Source organism: Leguminivora glycinivorella, chromosome 1, assembly GCF_023078275.1.
Source record: "Leguminivora glycinivorella isolate SPB_JAAS2020 chromosome 1, LegGlyc_1.1, whole genome shotgun sequence".
In the NCBI taxonomy this organism is placed as follows: Eukaryota; Metazoa; Arthropoda; class Insecta; order Lepidoptera; family Tortricidae; genus Leguminivora; species Leguminivora glycinivorella.
The window spans coordinates 21,100,160-21,114,181 of NC_062971.1; the positions used below are offsets into that span (position 1 = coordinate 21,100,160).

At 36.6% G+C, this 14,022-nt stretch overlaps 1 protein-coding gene across 1 annotated transcript in view; it reads right to left on the bottom strand.

The window, feature by feature from the left end:
- Nucleotides 1-14,022, bottom strand: part of LOC125239796 (serine/arginine-rich splicing factor SR45) — a 94,402-nt gene that overhangs the window by 50,944 nt on the left and 29,436 nt on the right. The window lies entirely within an intron of this gene.

Consider the following 14,022-nt stretch of genomic DNA (forward strand, 5'->3'; position numbering starts at 1 on the left):
AAGTGGTTGCAATTTCTGTAACAATTTCAGTAATGAATTATAATTTTAAGTCTGACATATTACTATAATCAGGGTGTCCACTACTAAACTCAAAAAAATTTCCCTGACTTTTCCCTGACTTTCCATGACTATTTAAGAAAATTTCCCTGACCAAATTTTCATTATATGATGACATTTTTACCACTTTTGCTCAGGGTTGTGAAAAAACGGTTTTTTTTCTATCTTGAAAAAAAAAGGCAGTTTATTTTTTTTAAACGGAACCGTTATAGGATCACTCGTGCGTCTGTCTGTCCGTCTGTCACTGCAAATTTTTTTCTGGAATATGTTTGTTTTCTCACGTACGTAAAGTACGAAATATTAAAATTTTCAAGGCAGTTCATACTTTTTCCCCTCACTAGCTCGGAAACACGTGCTTTGTCCTTTAATACCAGCGGGTAAAAACGCATTTTATCCACTAGTGGGTAAAGTGATTTGACCTTGAATAAAGTCAAATTAACTGCTTTAAAATTGATAAAAGTAGGTGAATCTAGTAATAAAGATGATTTACCACCCGTGGAACTATTGGAAGCAGTGATAAACGCATTTTTTGCGTTGTAGTTTCCTCGCTATAGTGAGGGGAAAAGTTTTGTGTTACACTCGGGTGCAAATGTATTTTACTTCTCGTGTGTTAAAAAACTCGCAAGTTCAGGATTCTATTCTCGAACCACTCGCTTCGCTCGTGGTTCAACTATAGAATCCTTTCACTTGCTGGTTTTTCAATTCCACACTCGGCGTTAAAATACAACTTTGCCCCCTTGTATAACAAATAACTATTATACCTACGGTTTTTTTTACCTTTATGTTAATTATTGAACTTTAATTTCTGGTTTTATAAAACTAACATTAACGAAATCTGTAGTTGGTAGTTATAGCCATTTACTTTTGGCTATACCAGTGCCAGCCCGTGCACTCTATCAGGATAGAGGGAGTTTCAATTTTGGCACCCATGGATACGGGAAGGGCTGGTAGAAAAAAATATCGCGAGCGCAGCGAGCGCGAAAATTTTTCCCCTTTTTTACGTCCCTGGCGCTGATAGTAGTTATTACGTACAGTGAACTGCAAAATTGCATGGAGAAAGTATAAATGAACTCATTGATAAATTCACCATGCACTTTTGCAGCTGATAGCATAGCAAACAAAATGCAGTACCAGAGCGAGCAGGAAAACAGGCTTGAAATGAAAACGAGATTTCGAGCGTAGTCAGCGCGAAGTATTGACCAAGAACTGAAATATGACTTATGTTATGTAAAAGTAGTAAACGCGAGCGAAGCGAGCGCGAAATTTTTTATCTGTTAGAGACGGGATGCCCATTTAGGTGTTTTGCCACGACATGCCTTTAGGTTTCAAAGTGATTCTTATCGTCTGGCTTATTATCCTACTATGCTCCTTTGACTCATACAAAATTGCGCCTCTATGTGTCTATGTGTTCTGCGCCATTGGCTTTATGAGGAACTCCGCTTTGGACCGTCGGATAGATACTTAGAATTTGGACAGCGACGTAACTTTGTCGTTTTCACGTCGCCCATTATAAATGTTGTACAAATATATGTAAATAAATTAAGGTCAGCTAGAGCATGAAGATATCGTGTGTGTGTGGATTGAGTGAGCACCTTCCGAAAATAAAAAAAATATGCTGATCATTTAGTAAAAGTTCTAAAACAATTGTAAAACGAATCTCTGAATTTGTAAAAAGATAAATCAAAAGATACAGCCATTAACATGTGCTCACTCAGTTCTCACAAACTACCAACGAAAACAGTGAATATATTCATTTAACATATAATATTTATATACTAACATTTAGTAAAAAATAGGCCAACCTACCTCTATAAATATTAGATCACCTAGTGACGTATTAAATTTTTTACAAATAGTTTCTTATGCTCACTCAATCCACACACTTTTGAAAAGCCGAATTTTGATGAAAAACATAAGATTTAGACCGCTATTATATGTGTATAGTTTAGTAAAAGTGAAATGGGAATTTGTAAAATACAAAACGAACCACTAACGTGTCAGGTTTTTTTATAATAAATTTTTGTAAGTGCTCACTCAGTCCACACGTTTTGAGAAAGTTAAAAATGTAAATATCTTACGATTTGTAGCACCTAAGCCACTCGAAAGTACTTCAACATTTAGTAAAAATTTTTACTAAATATCCACCATCTAATATTTTATATACGTTGTCTGGTTTTAAAGATATTCAGACATAACTTTTCTCATACAAATGTATCAAGTAGGGTGACCACACTATGTCGGCTCCTGATTTTCCCCACCTTCCCATTGTCATATTGAGATTGGGGAGTTTCGTTCAATTTTGATAATAGTTTACCGGATTTGTAAGTGGGAGCGAGAAAAGAATAACTATTTCTCGCTCCCACTTACAAATCCGGTACGCTCATCTGTTAGCGCGATTAGATTACCAGGTTCTGGTTTCTTACTAGTGAAGTATTATATTCTTTGTTTCTTACCAATTATCATTCATGTCCTTTTTAATGCATGCATGTCGATATGGTTATTATCCTGACGTCGATAAAAATTACACAATACACATCATCACTAGGCCAAGAACATAACCTAAAAACAGTTTGCAGATGGATAATTAATATGGTATTAGTTTAATATTATCAAAATTGAACGAACGAAACTCCCCAATCTCAATATGACAATGGGAAGGTGGGGAAAATCAGGAGCCGACATAGTGTAGTCACCCTACTTGATACATTTGTATGAGAAAAGTTATGTCTGAATATCTTTAAAACCAGACAACGAATATAAAATATTAGATGGTGGATATTTAGTAAAAATTTTTACTAAATGTTGAAGTACTTTCGAGTGTCTTAGGTGCTACAAATCGTAAGATATTTACATTTTTAACTTTCTCAAAACGTGTGGACTGAGTGAGCACTTACAAAAATTTATTATAAAAAAACCTGACACGTTAGTGGTTCGTTTTGTATTTTACAAATTCCCATTTCACTTTTACTAAACTATACACATATAATAGCGGTCTAAATCTTATGTTTTTCATCAAAATTCGGCTTTTCAAAAGTGTGTGGATTGAGTGAGCATAAGAAACTATTTGTAAAAAATTTAATACGTCACTAGGTGATCTAATATTTATAGAGGTAGGTTGGCCTATTTTTTACTAAATGTTAGTATATAAATATTATATGTTAAATGAATATATTCACTGTTTTCGTTGGTAGTTTGTGAGAACTGAGTGAGCACATGTTAATGGCTGTATCTTTTGATTTATCTTTTTACAAATTCAGAGATTCGTTTTACAATTGTTTTAGAACTTTTACTAAATGATCAGCATATTTTTTTTTATTTTCGCAAGGTGCTCACTCAATCCACACACACACGAAGATATCCCTCCTTAGTAACCACTGGGATGGAGGCCAGGCACTATACTTGTCATAAAAAGTCTAAAGAGACAATTCTAAGTTGCCTTAAGATCAATCTTTGCTGTCATGGATGTGGCCAACCCAAGAAATCATATAATTTTTTCAATACTTTTTTTTTTTCTTGGTGCCAAATTTTTCCCTGACCTCCAAATCATTTCCCTGACTTTCCCTGACTTTCCATGACCACTATATAATATATATTCCTAAACATATTAATACACTAACACATTTTCGCAGTATGTTGAACAGCTTGCCAAGTTGTGGGTACAAAAACCGGAGCTGAGTGAGGTTTTCTCCCAGCATCCGTTTAGTGAAGTGTGACGATATCGGCCATGTACGAGTAAGTATATAAATCTATCAGATGAATGTAAGTATTCGCACTGCATCAGCAATTACTATTTCCCCTCGTTCAGGTTTGATGCTTGTAAATTGATTGCATTGTTATTGGTGTTTATGTCGACGAGTAAGTAGACTTTATTTTATCAGGTTTGATTTGGAGTCGAACTTAAGAAGCAGCAGCTAAGATAGTTTTTATAAGCCACGATTTCCCACTAGCACGTTGGTCAAATAAATATGCATAAAAAAAAAATAGTAAACGAATTTTAACATTTTCAATATAAATGTACATTATCTTAACGTTGAAATTAGTTTACAATATTTTACCAGCTGCCACAAAATGTACATTACAGTTTATACGAAAATAATAGTTCACATGATCAATAAGGATGCAGTGCGTAGGCGGGAGGGTCAACGCCCGCCCAGGAGCGTTTAGGTGTTTTAGGTCCTTTCGCTATACAGAGCAAGCAACAGACAGACCTTTCATCTGGGAGGTAGCGACTGACTGGTCTAGTCGTGAAAACACTAACTATGTCCTTATCACAAGCAATATTTCTTATTATTATTTAATCTAAGGTTATTAGGTTTGCTTATAATTATTCGTTCTGTTGTAAAACTTGTAGCAAAGCAATCAACATCAAATAATGTAGGTACACTTAGATGCAGCGTGTATGATGTGACAACAGGTTTCAGGACTCGTATATGAAAGGTGTCCATAAATAAGCGGTATTAACATACTGTGCACGTTGGTATCTTACTTTCTTTTTTATCCCAAAGGCGACTCGTCCAGTTTGTTAATGTAAATGTCATTGAATGTCGTCCGACCGGTTAAGATGGAAACATTTTATTCGAATAGGTACGTTCCAGTCCATATCGTCCCCCCTGCCGTTTTTAATAGATAAATTATTTTTAATGCAGTCAAAGGATCAGCTTATGAAGTCGCAATACGGCAAGAATGAGAAAAACAAAACAATTTTTTTATTTAAGCAAGGTATGGTAAACCATGTGCAATATTGCAAATCGTGCATGAAGATGAAACAGGTGCTAGCTCCTAGACTGTAAACAGGTAAGTTAAGTAGGTAGAAGTAAGTATACAGGAGCAAGACCTAAGAGCAAGAACATATTGCAGGAGGCATTTAGCAACCTGAACACATTGCTAGGTTTTGTAAGGGAGAGAGCCTTAGCCACCCCAGCGCTACCTCATTTTTTACACGAAATATTTTACAGTAAGTACTCAGTGAACCACATAAAAATTTCATTTTCATGTCACCGAAAACTAAGCAAAAGGGAAAAAAAGAACAATGCAAGTTCTTTAATGTTGCTTTTCAGTCTTCCTAAAAACGTATACCTACATTACATACCTACTCACTAATTGGTCATACATATACGCGAGTAACACGTTCAGCTAAAGTATGTTTTACAATACCATTACTCAATGCTTTTCCACACTGCTCTTGACAAAATGAAAACATTTACCTATACCTCACAATTCACAATCGTAGATATGTATAAAAACCTATTAATTATTAAATCATTAACCGAACTTATATTTCAGCTTGAGTATTTGCGTACCAAGGAGTTCCTATATTTATCCTCTCTATCGCTGTGAGTGACGGGATAATAAGAACTTATAAATCATAATAAGAGGAAAGAGCGAAAGTAAATTTATCTTAGCTGTATGTAGTATGCGTGGTTGGTGTTGGGGTGATAGAGATATTAGAGATGTATGGAAAAGGAAGACATGCAGCGCCGACCCCAAGTGACTGCGACAAGGGCAAGCGAATGATGAGTACCTACCTATGCGTGGTTACTTCTTGTATAGTACAAGTATGCACACTCTATTTAAACTACTTGATTACCCTGACAACTATCATGGAGTGATATAAATGCCAAGAGTGAAATCCAAATATGTACATACATAAATTTAATATACATTCAGCGTACTCCTAACATCACAATATTCACAATTGACAACGTCTCAAAATGTTCAATGTCCCATAGCAGTTTTTTAGAAAAATAAAAATATACGTTTGTCTTTTAATATTGAGTTCTTTCCAATGATAAGCCTTTACAATGATAAATAAGCTACGTCACGACTACACTACACCTTCCCTCTTTTTGGAAAAAAAAAAATATATGGTTAATGCTATCTGTAGTTATACATAATCTATTTATAACATTTTATTCCTTAATTAAGCACATACGTATGTATCTTAGGGATTAGTGTTACATCTTAGGTATTAGCTTCCTTAATATTATATTACAATGTAAACATTTTAAATGCTAGTATTTCAATGCGTTGACGCCGTCAGCAATGCTCTATTTTAATAAGGAAGATGGAGATCCATCTATGGAGTGCTCTTGTCATCAATACGTATTGGTGTTTTCCTGGTTTCTAATTGCAATATCTGCATTTCTAAAGTGTATCTTTAGATTATGGGATCAGTCTTGCTGTGGTTTCGTCAATCATCCCACTTGTGCTAACTTTTGTTTCCTTTTGTTTCTTTTGTTATATATATATTTTTTTTCATTATGGAAGTCGCCAATGTGTATGAATATGTTTATTTAGCCATTAATGACTTTGCGGTACGGCATGGTGTACGGGTTTTCGGGGTGACCCTGGACTTTTCTGGCCCCGAAGTGACCTATATCGCGTGGCTGGATGCCGTGGAGGGGCATCCCCTACTGTGTCCCCGGCATCCGGCCCGTGACTTGGGGGATGTGTTGTTGTCGGAGCTATGCATATTGTCGGACAGCAACACCTTCTATGGGGTTACGCATGAGTTGTCCCCCAGTGGCCTATTCTGGCGTGTAGCCTGGACGCGCTTGGAACTGGATTGGCTCTGGGCGGAGTTGGACTTAGTGGCCCCATGGGCTGCATAAGTGTGTGTTGTGTGTGGTTTTTTTTTTTTTTTTTTTTTTTTATTATAGACCAAGTTTGTTCAGTAACTAGTGTTTCGCGCTATTATAACTGTGGAATTGGTGAGTTATATATACATTTTTTTTTTTATAAGTAGTAGGGTTTAGTTCTGTTTTTGTGCACAATATTTTCCTTACCTGCAGCTATTATTTTAACGTTGTGACCTTGGTCTTGGATGACTGTGTACGGACCTGTATATACTGGGCTCATCTTATCTCTATCTTCCTTTTTTATTAATATTAGATCTACAATTTTAGTCATTACTCATCCCTCATAATCATAGCAAATTATCCCCAGTACAAGCTCATTACGATCGGAAATGAAGATAAATTAACAATACCGTTAAGGACTGTATCGTTAATTATAGGGACAACACAAACCTCGTCTAAATGTTGACATGTGCATAATTTTGTATTATTATGTTCCAAGAGTATGATCTGAAGGTATTGGTAAGTACTATTTGATATAAGAAGGTCTGATATTTTTTTTATTTTAGGGACTTTATGGTACTTTCATTAAGGTCTAGCAAATACATTTCGGACAACCCCTAATCTGGCTTAATTTGAAAATATCTCAAAGACTCTTTGTACGATTTCGACAAACAAAGGTTAATATGCTGCCAAAATATATTTTTTAAGAGTCCTCTTCATGGTTGTTTAATTGGGTACTTGCAGAATAAATACGGTGAATTTATATAATTAAAAAAAACGCATTTTTGAGCAACGTTCCGGATTGCCGTAAATTTTTGATACAAGCCGGATGAGAGAAATAGATAAAAAAAATTAGGCATAGCCCAATGTCTAATAGACATTCATGGTGTTTGAACAGTGCCTAAACCAGATAGATATAAACAGTGTATGATAGTTAAATTCGACATCAAAGTCGGAGTTAGCGTAAGCGCCATGCCACATTCTCTAAATGGCCGCCATACACAGATCATGAACTTTATTTTTTAAAAATAACAGTGGCTAGACTATGTCTAGATATTCTGCTTTGTGGATCACGTGTCGTTGAGGTTCGCATTGTACAATTTTTTTTCGCAATTGTGTCGTCTTGTACGCACTTTGTGAATTTTCTAGTAGCATTTGTCCGAAATCATAATTGGTACTCGGGAGGATTAAGTCAATGCTGTCTAAACCACATGCTTTACGTCTAGTTTCTAGGACAAAATACGTACTTTATTATGTGCCTTATTAAGCCCATGTCTTGTTATAAGAAAAAAATATGATAGCAAATAAATACGGCTACTCAAAGTTGTCTCCATATTTAACGATACAGTCTTTACGTGCGCTGACTGCATGGGCTGGCTTGGTTGTTTCTGCGAGCAGGCTTGTTCGGCTGGGCTGAAGACACTGGCTGGTTGGCTGGGCTGTGCTGCTGGGCTGGCTCGTTCTGCTCCGCTGGTTTGGTGTGCTCCGTGATGATTAGACAGAGCTGGTTCTTCGCATCGCTACCGCGACTGCCTGACGTTCTATCTTCCTGGTGAGGCACTTGTGTACTTTCTTCCAGAGTATGTACACAAACGTGATAGCCACCAATATCATTATTGAGGTGGTTATGTAAACAACCGTGTGGTTCTCGGCTTGCGATGACTGCACGCTGCTACCGGCGCCGTTTTGGGCTATGATGATTTCTTCTTGCTTTTGATAGCCCTTGGCAGGCTGACTTCCCATGATGTTGCAGGATCAGGGGATGTGTTCAGGCTTGCTGGAGAGCAGAAATGACACCTGGACTGCTGAGAGGCAGTCCGCCTGGCAGGATCGCCATATAATGGTCGGCGGTAGGTGTGATAAAATAATACCCTTGTTTCCAGTTAAGTAATGAACATTTATTTGAAGATGGTTAGGCTTATATAGTTGATGCCTACGTGCGTGACATTTAGGCTGACCTTTAAGTATTGTTTTAATATAATATTAATTATGGTTCATTTAGGTCAAGCCTTTACAATGATAAATAAGCTACGTCACGACTACACTACAAAACCAAGGAATAATAGTAGTACTCAGAAATATGAAATATGAAATGTTGTCAATTATTTAAAGTTACATACAGTTCGAACGCGATTAATTAACATTATTTTTACCTTTTTTCCCAACATTCCGCATTTCGTGGTTTTCCGCGACCACGGCCAGTGCAATCTGGCCGAAACGTTGGGAAAAAAGGTAAAAATAATGTTAATTAATCGCGTTCGACCTGTATGTAACTTTTTACTGATTTTTTTACCCTAACAAAACCTTTTTTCCTCTTTTTATTTTACCACTTTGTCGGCGCGATTCATATACATATTGGTACCAAATTTCAGCTTTCTAGTGCTAACAGTTACTGAGATTATCCGCGGACGGACGGACGGACGGACAGACAGACATGGCGAAACTATAAGGGTTCCTAGTTGACTACGGAACCCTAAAAACGCAACCTACCTTAATATTAGGTACCTTAGGCGCCCATCCAAGTGCATTTATCATACAGTCCGCTACGCTATGAAAGCGCTTAAAAAGCCATCTCTCCTCTTATAACTTATCTTTAACTCTGGACGATCACGGCCTCGCATGACAATACATTTCTTTATTTCGAATGTTTGCGTCGAAAAACGTGTTGATTAATTTAGTAAGTAATCTGTCATACAACAGTCAAAATGAATTAACGCTGCCATTACTAAACAAACCAAAGAAAGTCCTATCTCTTAAAAACAGGTAGTATCTAACCTTGAAACTCTGGCTTGCACTGTCACTAAAACACGATACCGAAACACTCCAAACTATTTAAATTTCACTGAATATATCAGCACGTAATGAGCAAGTTAATAAAAAAACTGAGAGAATAACACAAAACATTTGAAAGCACACGAAGCCTCGGTAACAAGCGGGACGCAAGTCTTGCAGTGATATTATTCCAATTTCACCCACGAATTTAAAAACCTTTTCATACAAACAAAGTATATCTGAAGAAACATTCATTATCACATTACTAAACTTAAATTAAATAAAATTCTCGGTTTTTTAATAGAAACTGTTAATATTTAAAGGCTTTTATTTAAAATAAATATATGTGCGATAACAAAACACAATCAAATTTTACCCATTAATACATTTATAATTTTAGTATGGCAATATTTAGCATGCAATTATTACACTGTAATATCAATCTTATTTGTTTCACTCGAAGCTTTAAATTCAAATGAACAAGTGCGAGCAATCGAATGTTGTGCGCTTGGCTGTCTATGTGTTCGCAAATGGCGGTCACCCGTCTCTGTCATCTCAATCCTGCTATGAGTAGAGTAAAAGAGATAGTTGCGCCCAAATTACGTACATAGGAGTTCGCGATAGGCAAACACTCACACGCGCGGACTTTGTAAATGTGTATGTGCGTGTTTTCAAATATAAACCTTATAACGCATTGTTTACGGTTTTAATTCAAATGAATAACTCGATAAGAAGCCGAGTTGCTTTGGAGTTTAGTTGAGCGGGCTGTCTTTATCAGCGTGTGCGTGATTTTTGTATCTGTGTGGAGTGACCATGAATGAATATGAAAGCTTAGGCATAAGTAGCTTCACTTCGCGTTCGCGCGCCCGATAATTTTAGGTACATATTTGAATTTAAGCAAATGGTGTTATTTTTTGTGGGGCAATACGTAATGTTTTAATTATAAGTATATTTTTAATGGTGGTTTGTAACTTTGGTATTTGTTGCGGAACATCTAGGGCAACTCGGTGGGAATTGGATTGTATGAGCGCGCCGCCACTGGTAACTTTAAATACAGGGTTGGGCAAAATAACTGTCCTAGTTAAAAAGTGGTATAAAATTTTAAAAACACGATAATGTGAAAAGTAGTGCTATGATTTATATCCATAACATCTTAAGTTTTAAAGTGTTATGTAATATATTTTATTTGCTTTTCTTTAACTTGCATAATTTTAGGCATTTTGCTGTAGAAGGAGTTTGACCCGGCACGCACGACCTCATCTGCTAAGTCATGCAATACTTGACTACCCGACCCCAAAATAAATGCCAGTTTTAGCCTTTTGCCATCTCAATAAAAATTTGCATTTATTTTTATATGTAAATATTAATAGTTATCAGTTACCTAAAGATGCGTAGCGTACCTACGTTTCAAGATAAAATATCAGCCTAAAAATTTCGACGAAAATGGCACTTTTCCTCAAGATGTGGTCTGACTGAGTTTCTCTTTTGAATAAATTTATGGCTAAAATATCTTCGTTTCTATCTCTTAATATAACACCATACTCAACATCAGTCTGACATTTGTTGAACTCCTGAAATCGAAATGCATTTTCTTTGCAAAATGGCCATCGTGCCGCGTAAATAGCATTTTGTATAGCCCTTACATTTTTAAAAGAAACAGCGTACATACATAAATTATCCTTTATGTTTAGGTCCCTTAGTTCATGGTTATTTTGCAGTATGCAAAATGTTGTCCCCTCTTCAATTATATTATGTTATTGAATATTTTATAATTTTAAGCACAATTTTGTATGATTCGCCCATGGTTATTTGTAGCTACTTTACTGACACAAACCATCCAATTCCTACAAAATCTTTACTTGATTTCAGAAGAAAAATACTTCAATAAACGATTTTTGGTATGCAATATCAAAGCAATATTGGATATTAACTTTTTTCAGTTAGTTGAATATCTCGCCCAATCCGCAGTGTTCGCTGTCATAACTTCCAACAGTAAATACTTTTCAATTTTGTTATAAAAAAAATATTAAACAGACTGTAATAGAAGTGTCTTTTAGAATCCGTGAAGGGCATTAAATTGTGGATTTAAAATGATACACAGGGAATAGAAATCTGTTATATTGAAATAGATAACGACATGTATTACAATAGGACAGTTAATCCGCCCAACCCTGTATGTGTACAAAGCGCGAGAACTTAAAGTGTTATGTTGTCAATTGTCTCCAAAACATTCGCAGTCTAAGGGACCATCCACACTCATAAGACGCATGTCTCGGGGCGCGCAACGGACGTCTCCGCCACGCCGCCTGAATGTAATTCAAAAAACGTCTCCTCAGTACGCGCGCCACGCCACCGCCACGCCGCCTGGGGCGCGTCTTACGTCCTTCCTATACAAAATGTACTGAGGAGACGTTTTTTGAATTACATTCAGGCGGCGTGGCGGAGACGTCCGTTGCGCGCCCCGAGACACGCGACGCTTAAGTGGGAACGCTGCCTTAGGTAGAAGGGTCACTGTTTGGGGTTAGGTTAGTAAATACAGGTCGATTCACGAAAGTTGGCACGAATGAAATGAACGAAACTTTGATTGTGTGAGTGACACCTGTATTGGTATACAGTCGTAACTGTCAAGAGCCACCATTTTGTTGGTTAATCTGTCACACACATGCATATTTTCATTCAAACATTCGTTCCATTCGTGCCAGCTCTTGTGAATTGAGCTATAACTAGTGATAGATACGAGCTTTGAGAAGTACAGTGAAGATTAGGGTTTCTGATTTCTCGACCTATTAGAAGTCTCGAGTTTCGAGAAATCTCGAGCCCAAAGTCTCGAAACTTCTCGAGTCTCGAGTCTTTTTTTATAAATGGTAAAATTTTGATAAAATAATAGGGTCGCTCTTGGCATATTTCGGAGAGCCGTGTGGTAATATTCAGTTCTTGCAAAATAGAGATGTTTGTTAGTTCTTCTAGCTTTTCAAGTTATACTTGTAGCAGTCTTCGCCAGCACCATATCTCAATAGCGTTAATCTTAGCGACATCAAAACTTTTCAGGGTCCAAGTTTCGGCACCATACATAAACATCGAGATCATCGAGAAGACAAGAGATCGAAATAATCGCACTTTATTTTGACATTTTTGACGTCGGATTCCTCTGTTCTTCCAAATTTTGTCGAAGTTAGCCATAGCACATTCGCAGATTATCAATGACCCAAGATACATAAACGCGCTGACGAATTGCTTTTAAATAACACGAGGCTGTCAAAACTAGCCAAAGTCGCTGCCAGCTAACGTTGGAATGAGAGGTTAGATCGCTTTATCTCGTTATAATTTATGGCCGACGTTCGACACCGTCCCCACCGCCTCGCGATGAGACCGGGCAGAAGGTAAAAAGTTGCATTTCACTTCAGGTCGTACTTTACATTCGGGACTCGAGACGTCTCGAGTACCTGTCATTTTTTTCTCGTCTCGAATGAAGCCGAAATTCTCGAGAAGTCTCGAGCTCGAGACTCTCGAGCAGAAACCCTAGTGAAGATGTATTGTAGAAATCTGTTATAACTTATAAGTACGCAGATTCTACGCGCCGCGGGAAACATCGCTACAGGACGTGAGCTGGCCGCTAATAAATTGCAGGAATACTATTTAGTTGTATAAAGTAAGGTTGTACTTTCTTTAAATTATTAAATACATTATTGTATGAATAGACGTTTATTAAATAAATAATTGACAAATGATTGCTCGTTTTCGGAAACCGTCGCGTCGTAAACATTCAATTACCTGTTTTGTTAGTTTCCAAAGATCTATGTGCAATATGTATTTTTATCGCTGGGTACTATATCATTAAAATTAAAACTTTTGATATGTATTTTATAACATTACACAAAAGCATTCCAAGTATTCCAACACCTAGTTAATAGGTAGTGTGCATCAGAATGACTGACCAAAGTGGCAGATCGATGTTGGAGTACCATCAGCATTTACTACCTATTTGCTACTATTTACTACCTATATTGACATATTTGCTACCTAAGTTAAAAAAAAGATTTTCCAAAAATAATGTGGGCAGTCATTCTGACGTCAGGATGACTGCCCAAACTGAGTATGTCGGGGTTGGACCCCTAATTTGCAACAATGTATATACTATGATTTACTACCTATTTGCTACCTACACATATATTTTTTTCAAATTTTTTAGGTAAAAAATAACGATTTTATGAGCAAAGTATTATTTTTAGAGATTTCTTCCATAAAGTGGGCAGTCATTCTGACGTCAGGATGACTGCCCAAACTGAGTATGTCGAGGTTGGACCCCCTAATTTGCAACAATGAATGTACTATGATTTACTACCTATTTGCTACCTGCACATATATTTTTTTCGGATTTTTTAGGCCAAGATTAACGGTTTTATAAGCAAAATAGTTTTTTTGTAGAAAAGTGTTTCATAAAGTGGGCAGTCATTCATACTTCAAGTTGGACCCCCTAATTTGCAACATTCTATATCCTATGATTTACTACTCATTTGCCTACTTACATAATATATGTATGTTTTCAGATTTTTTTAAATATGAAAAATTTAATAAAATTAAATAAATATAGGCCCGAAGGCCCCATTTGCCTACC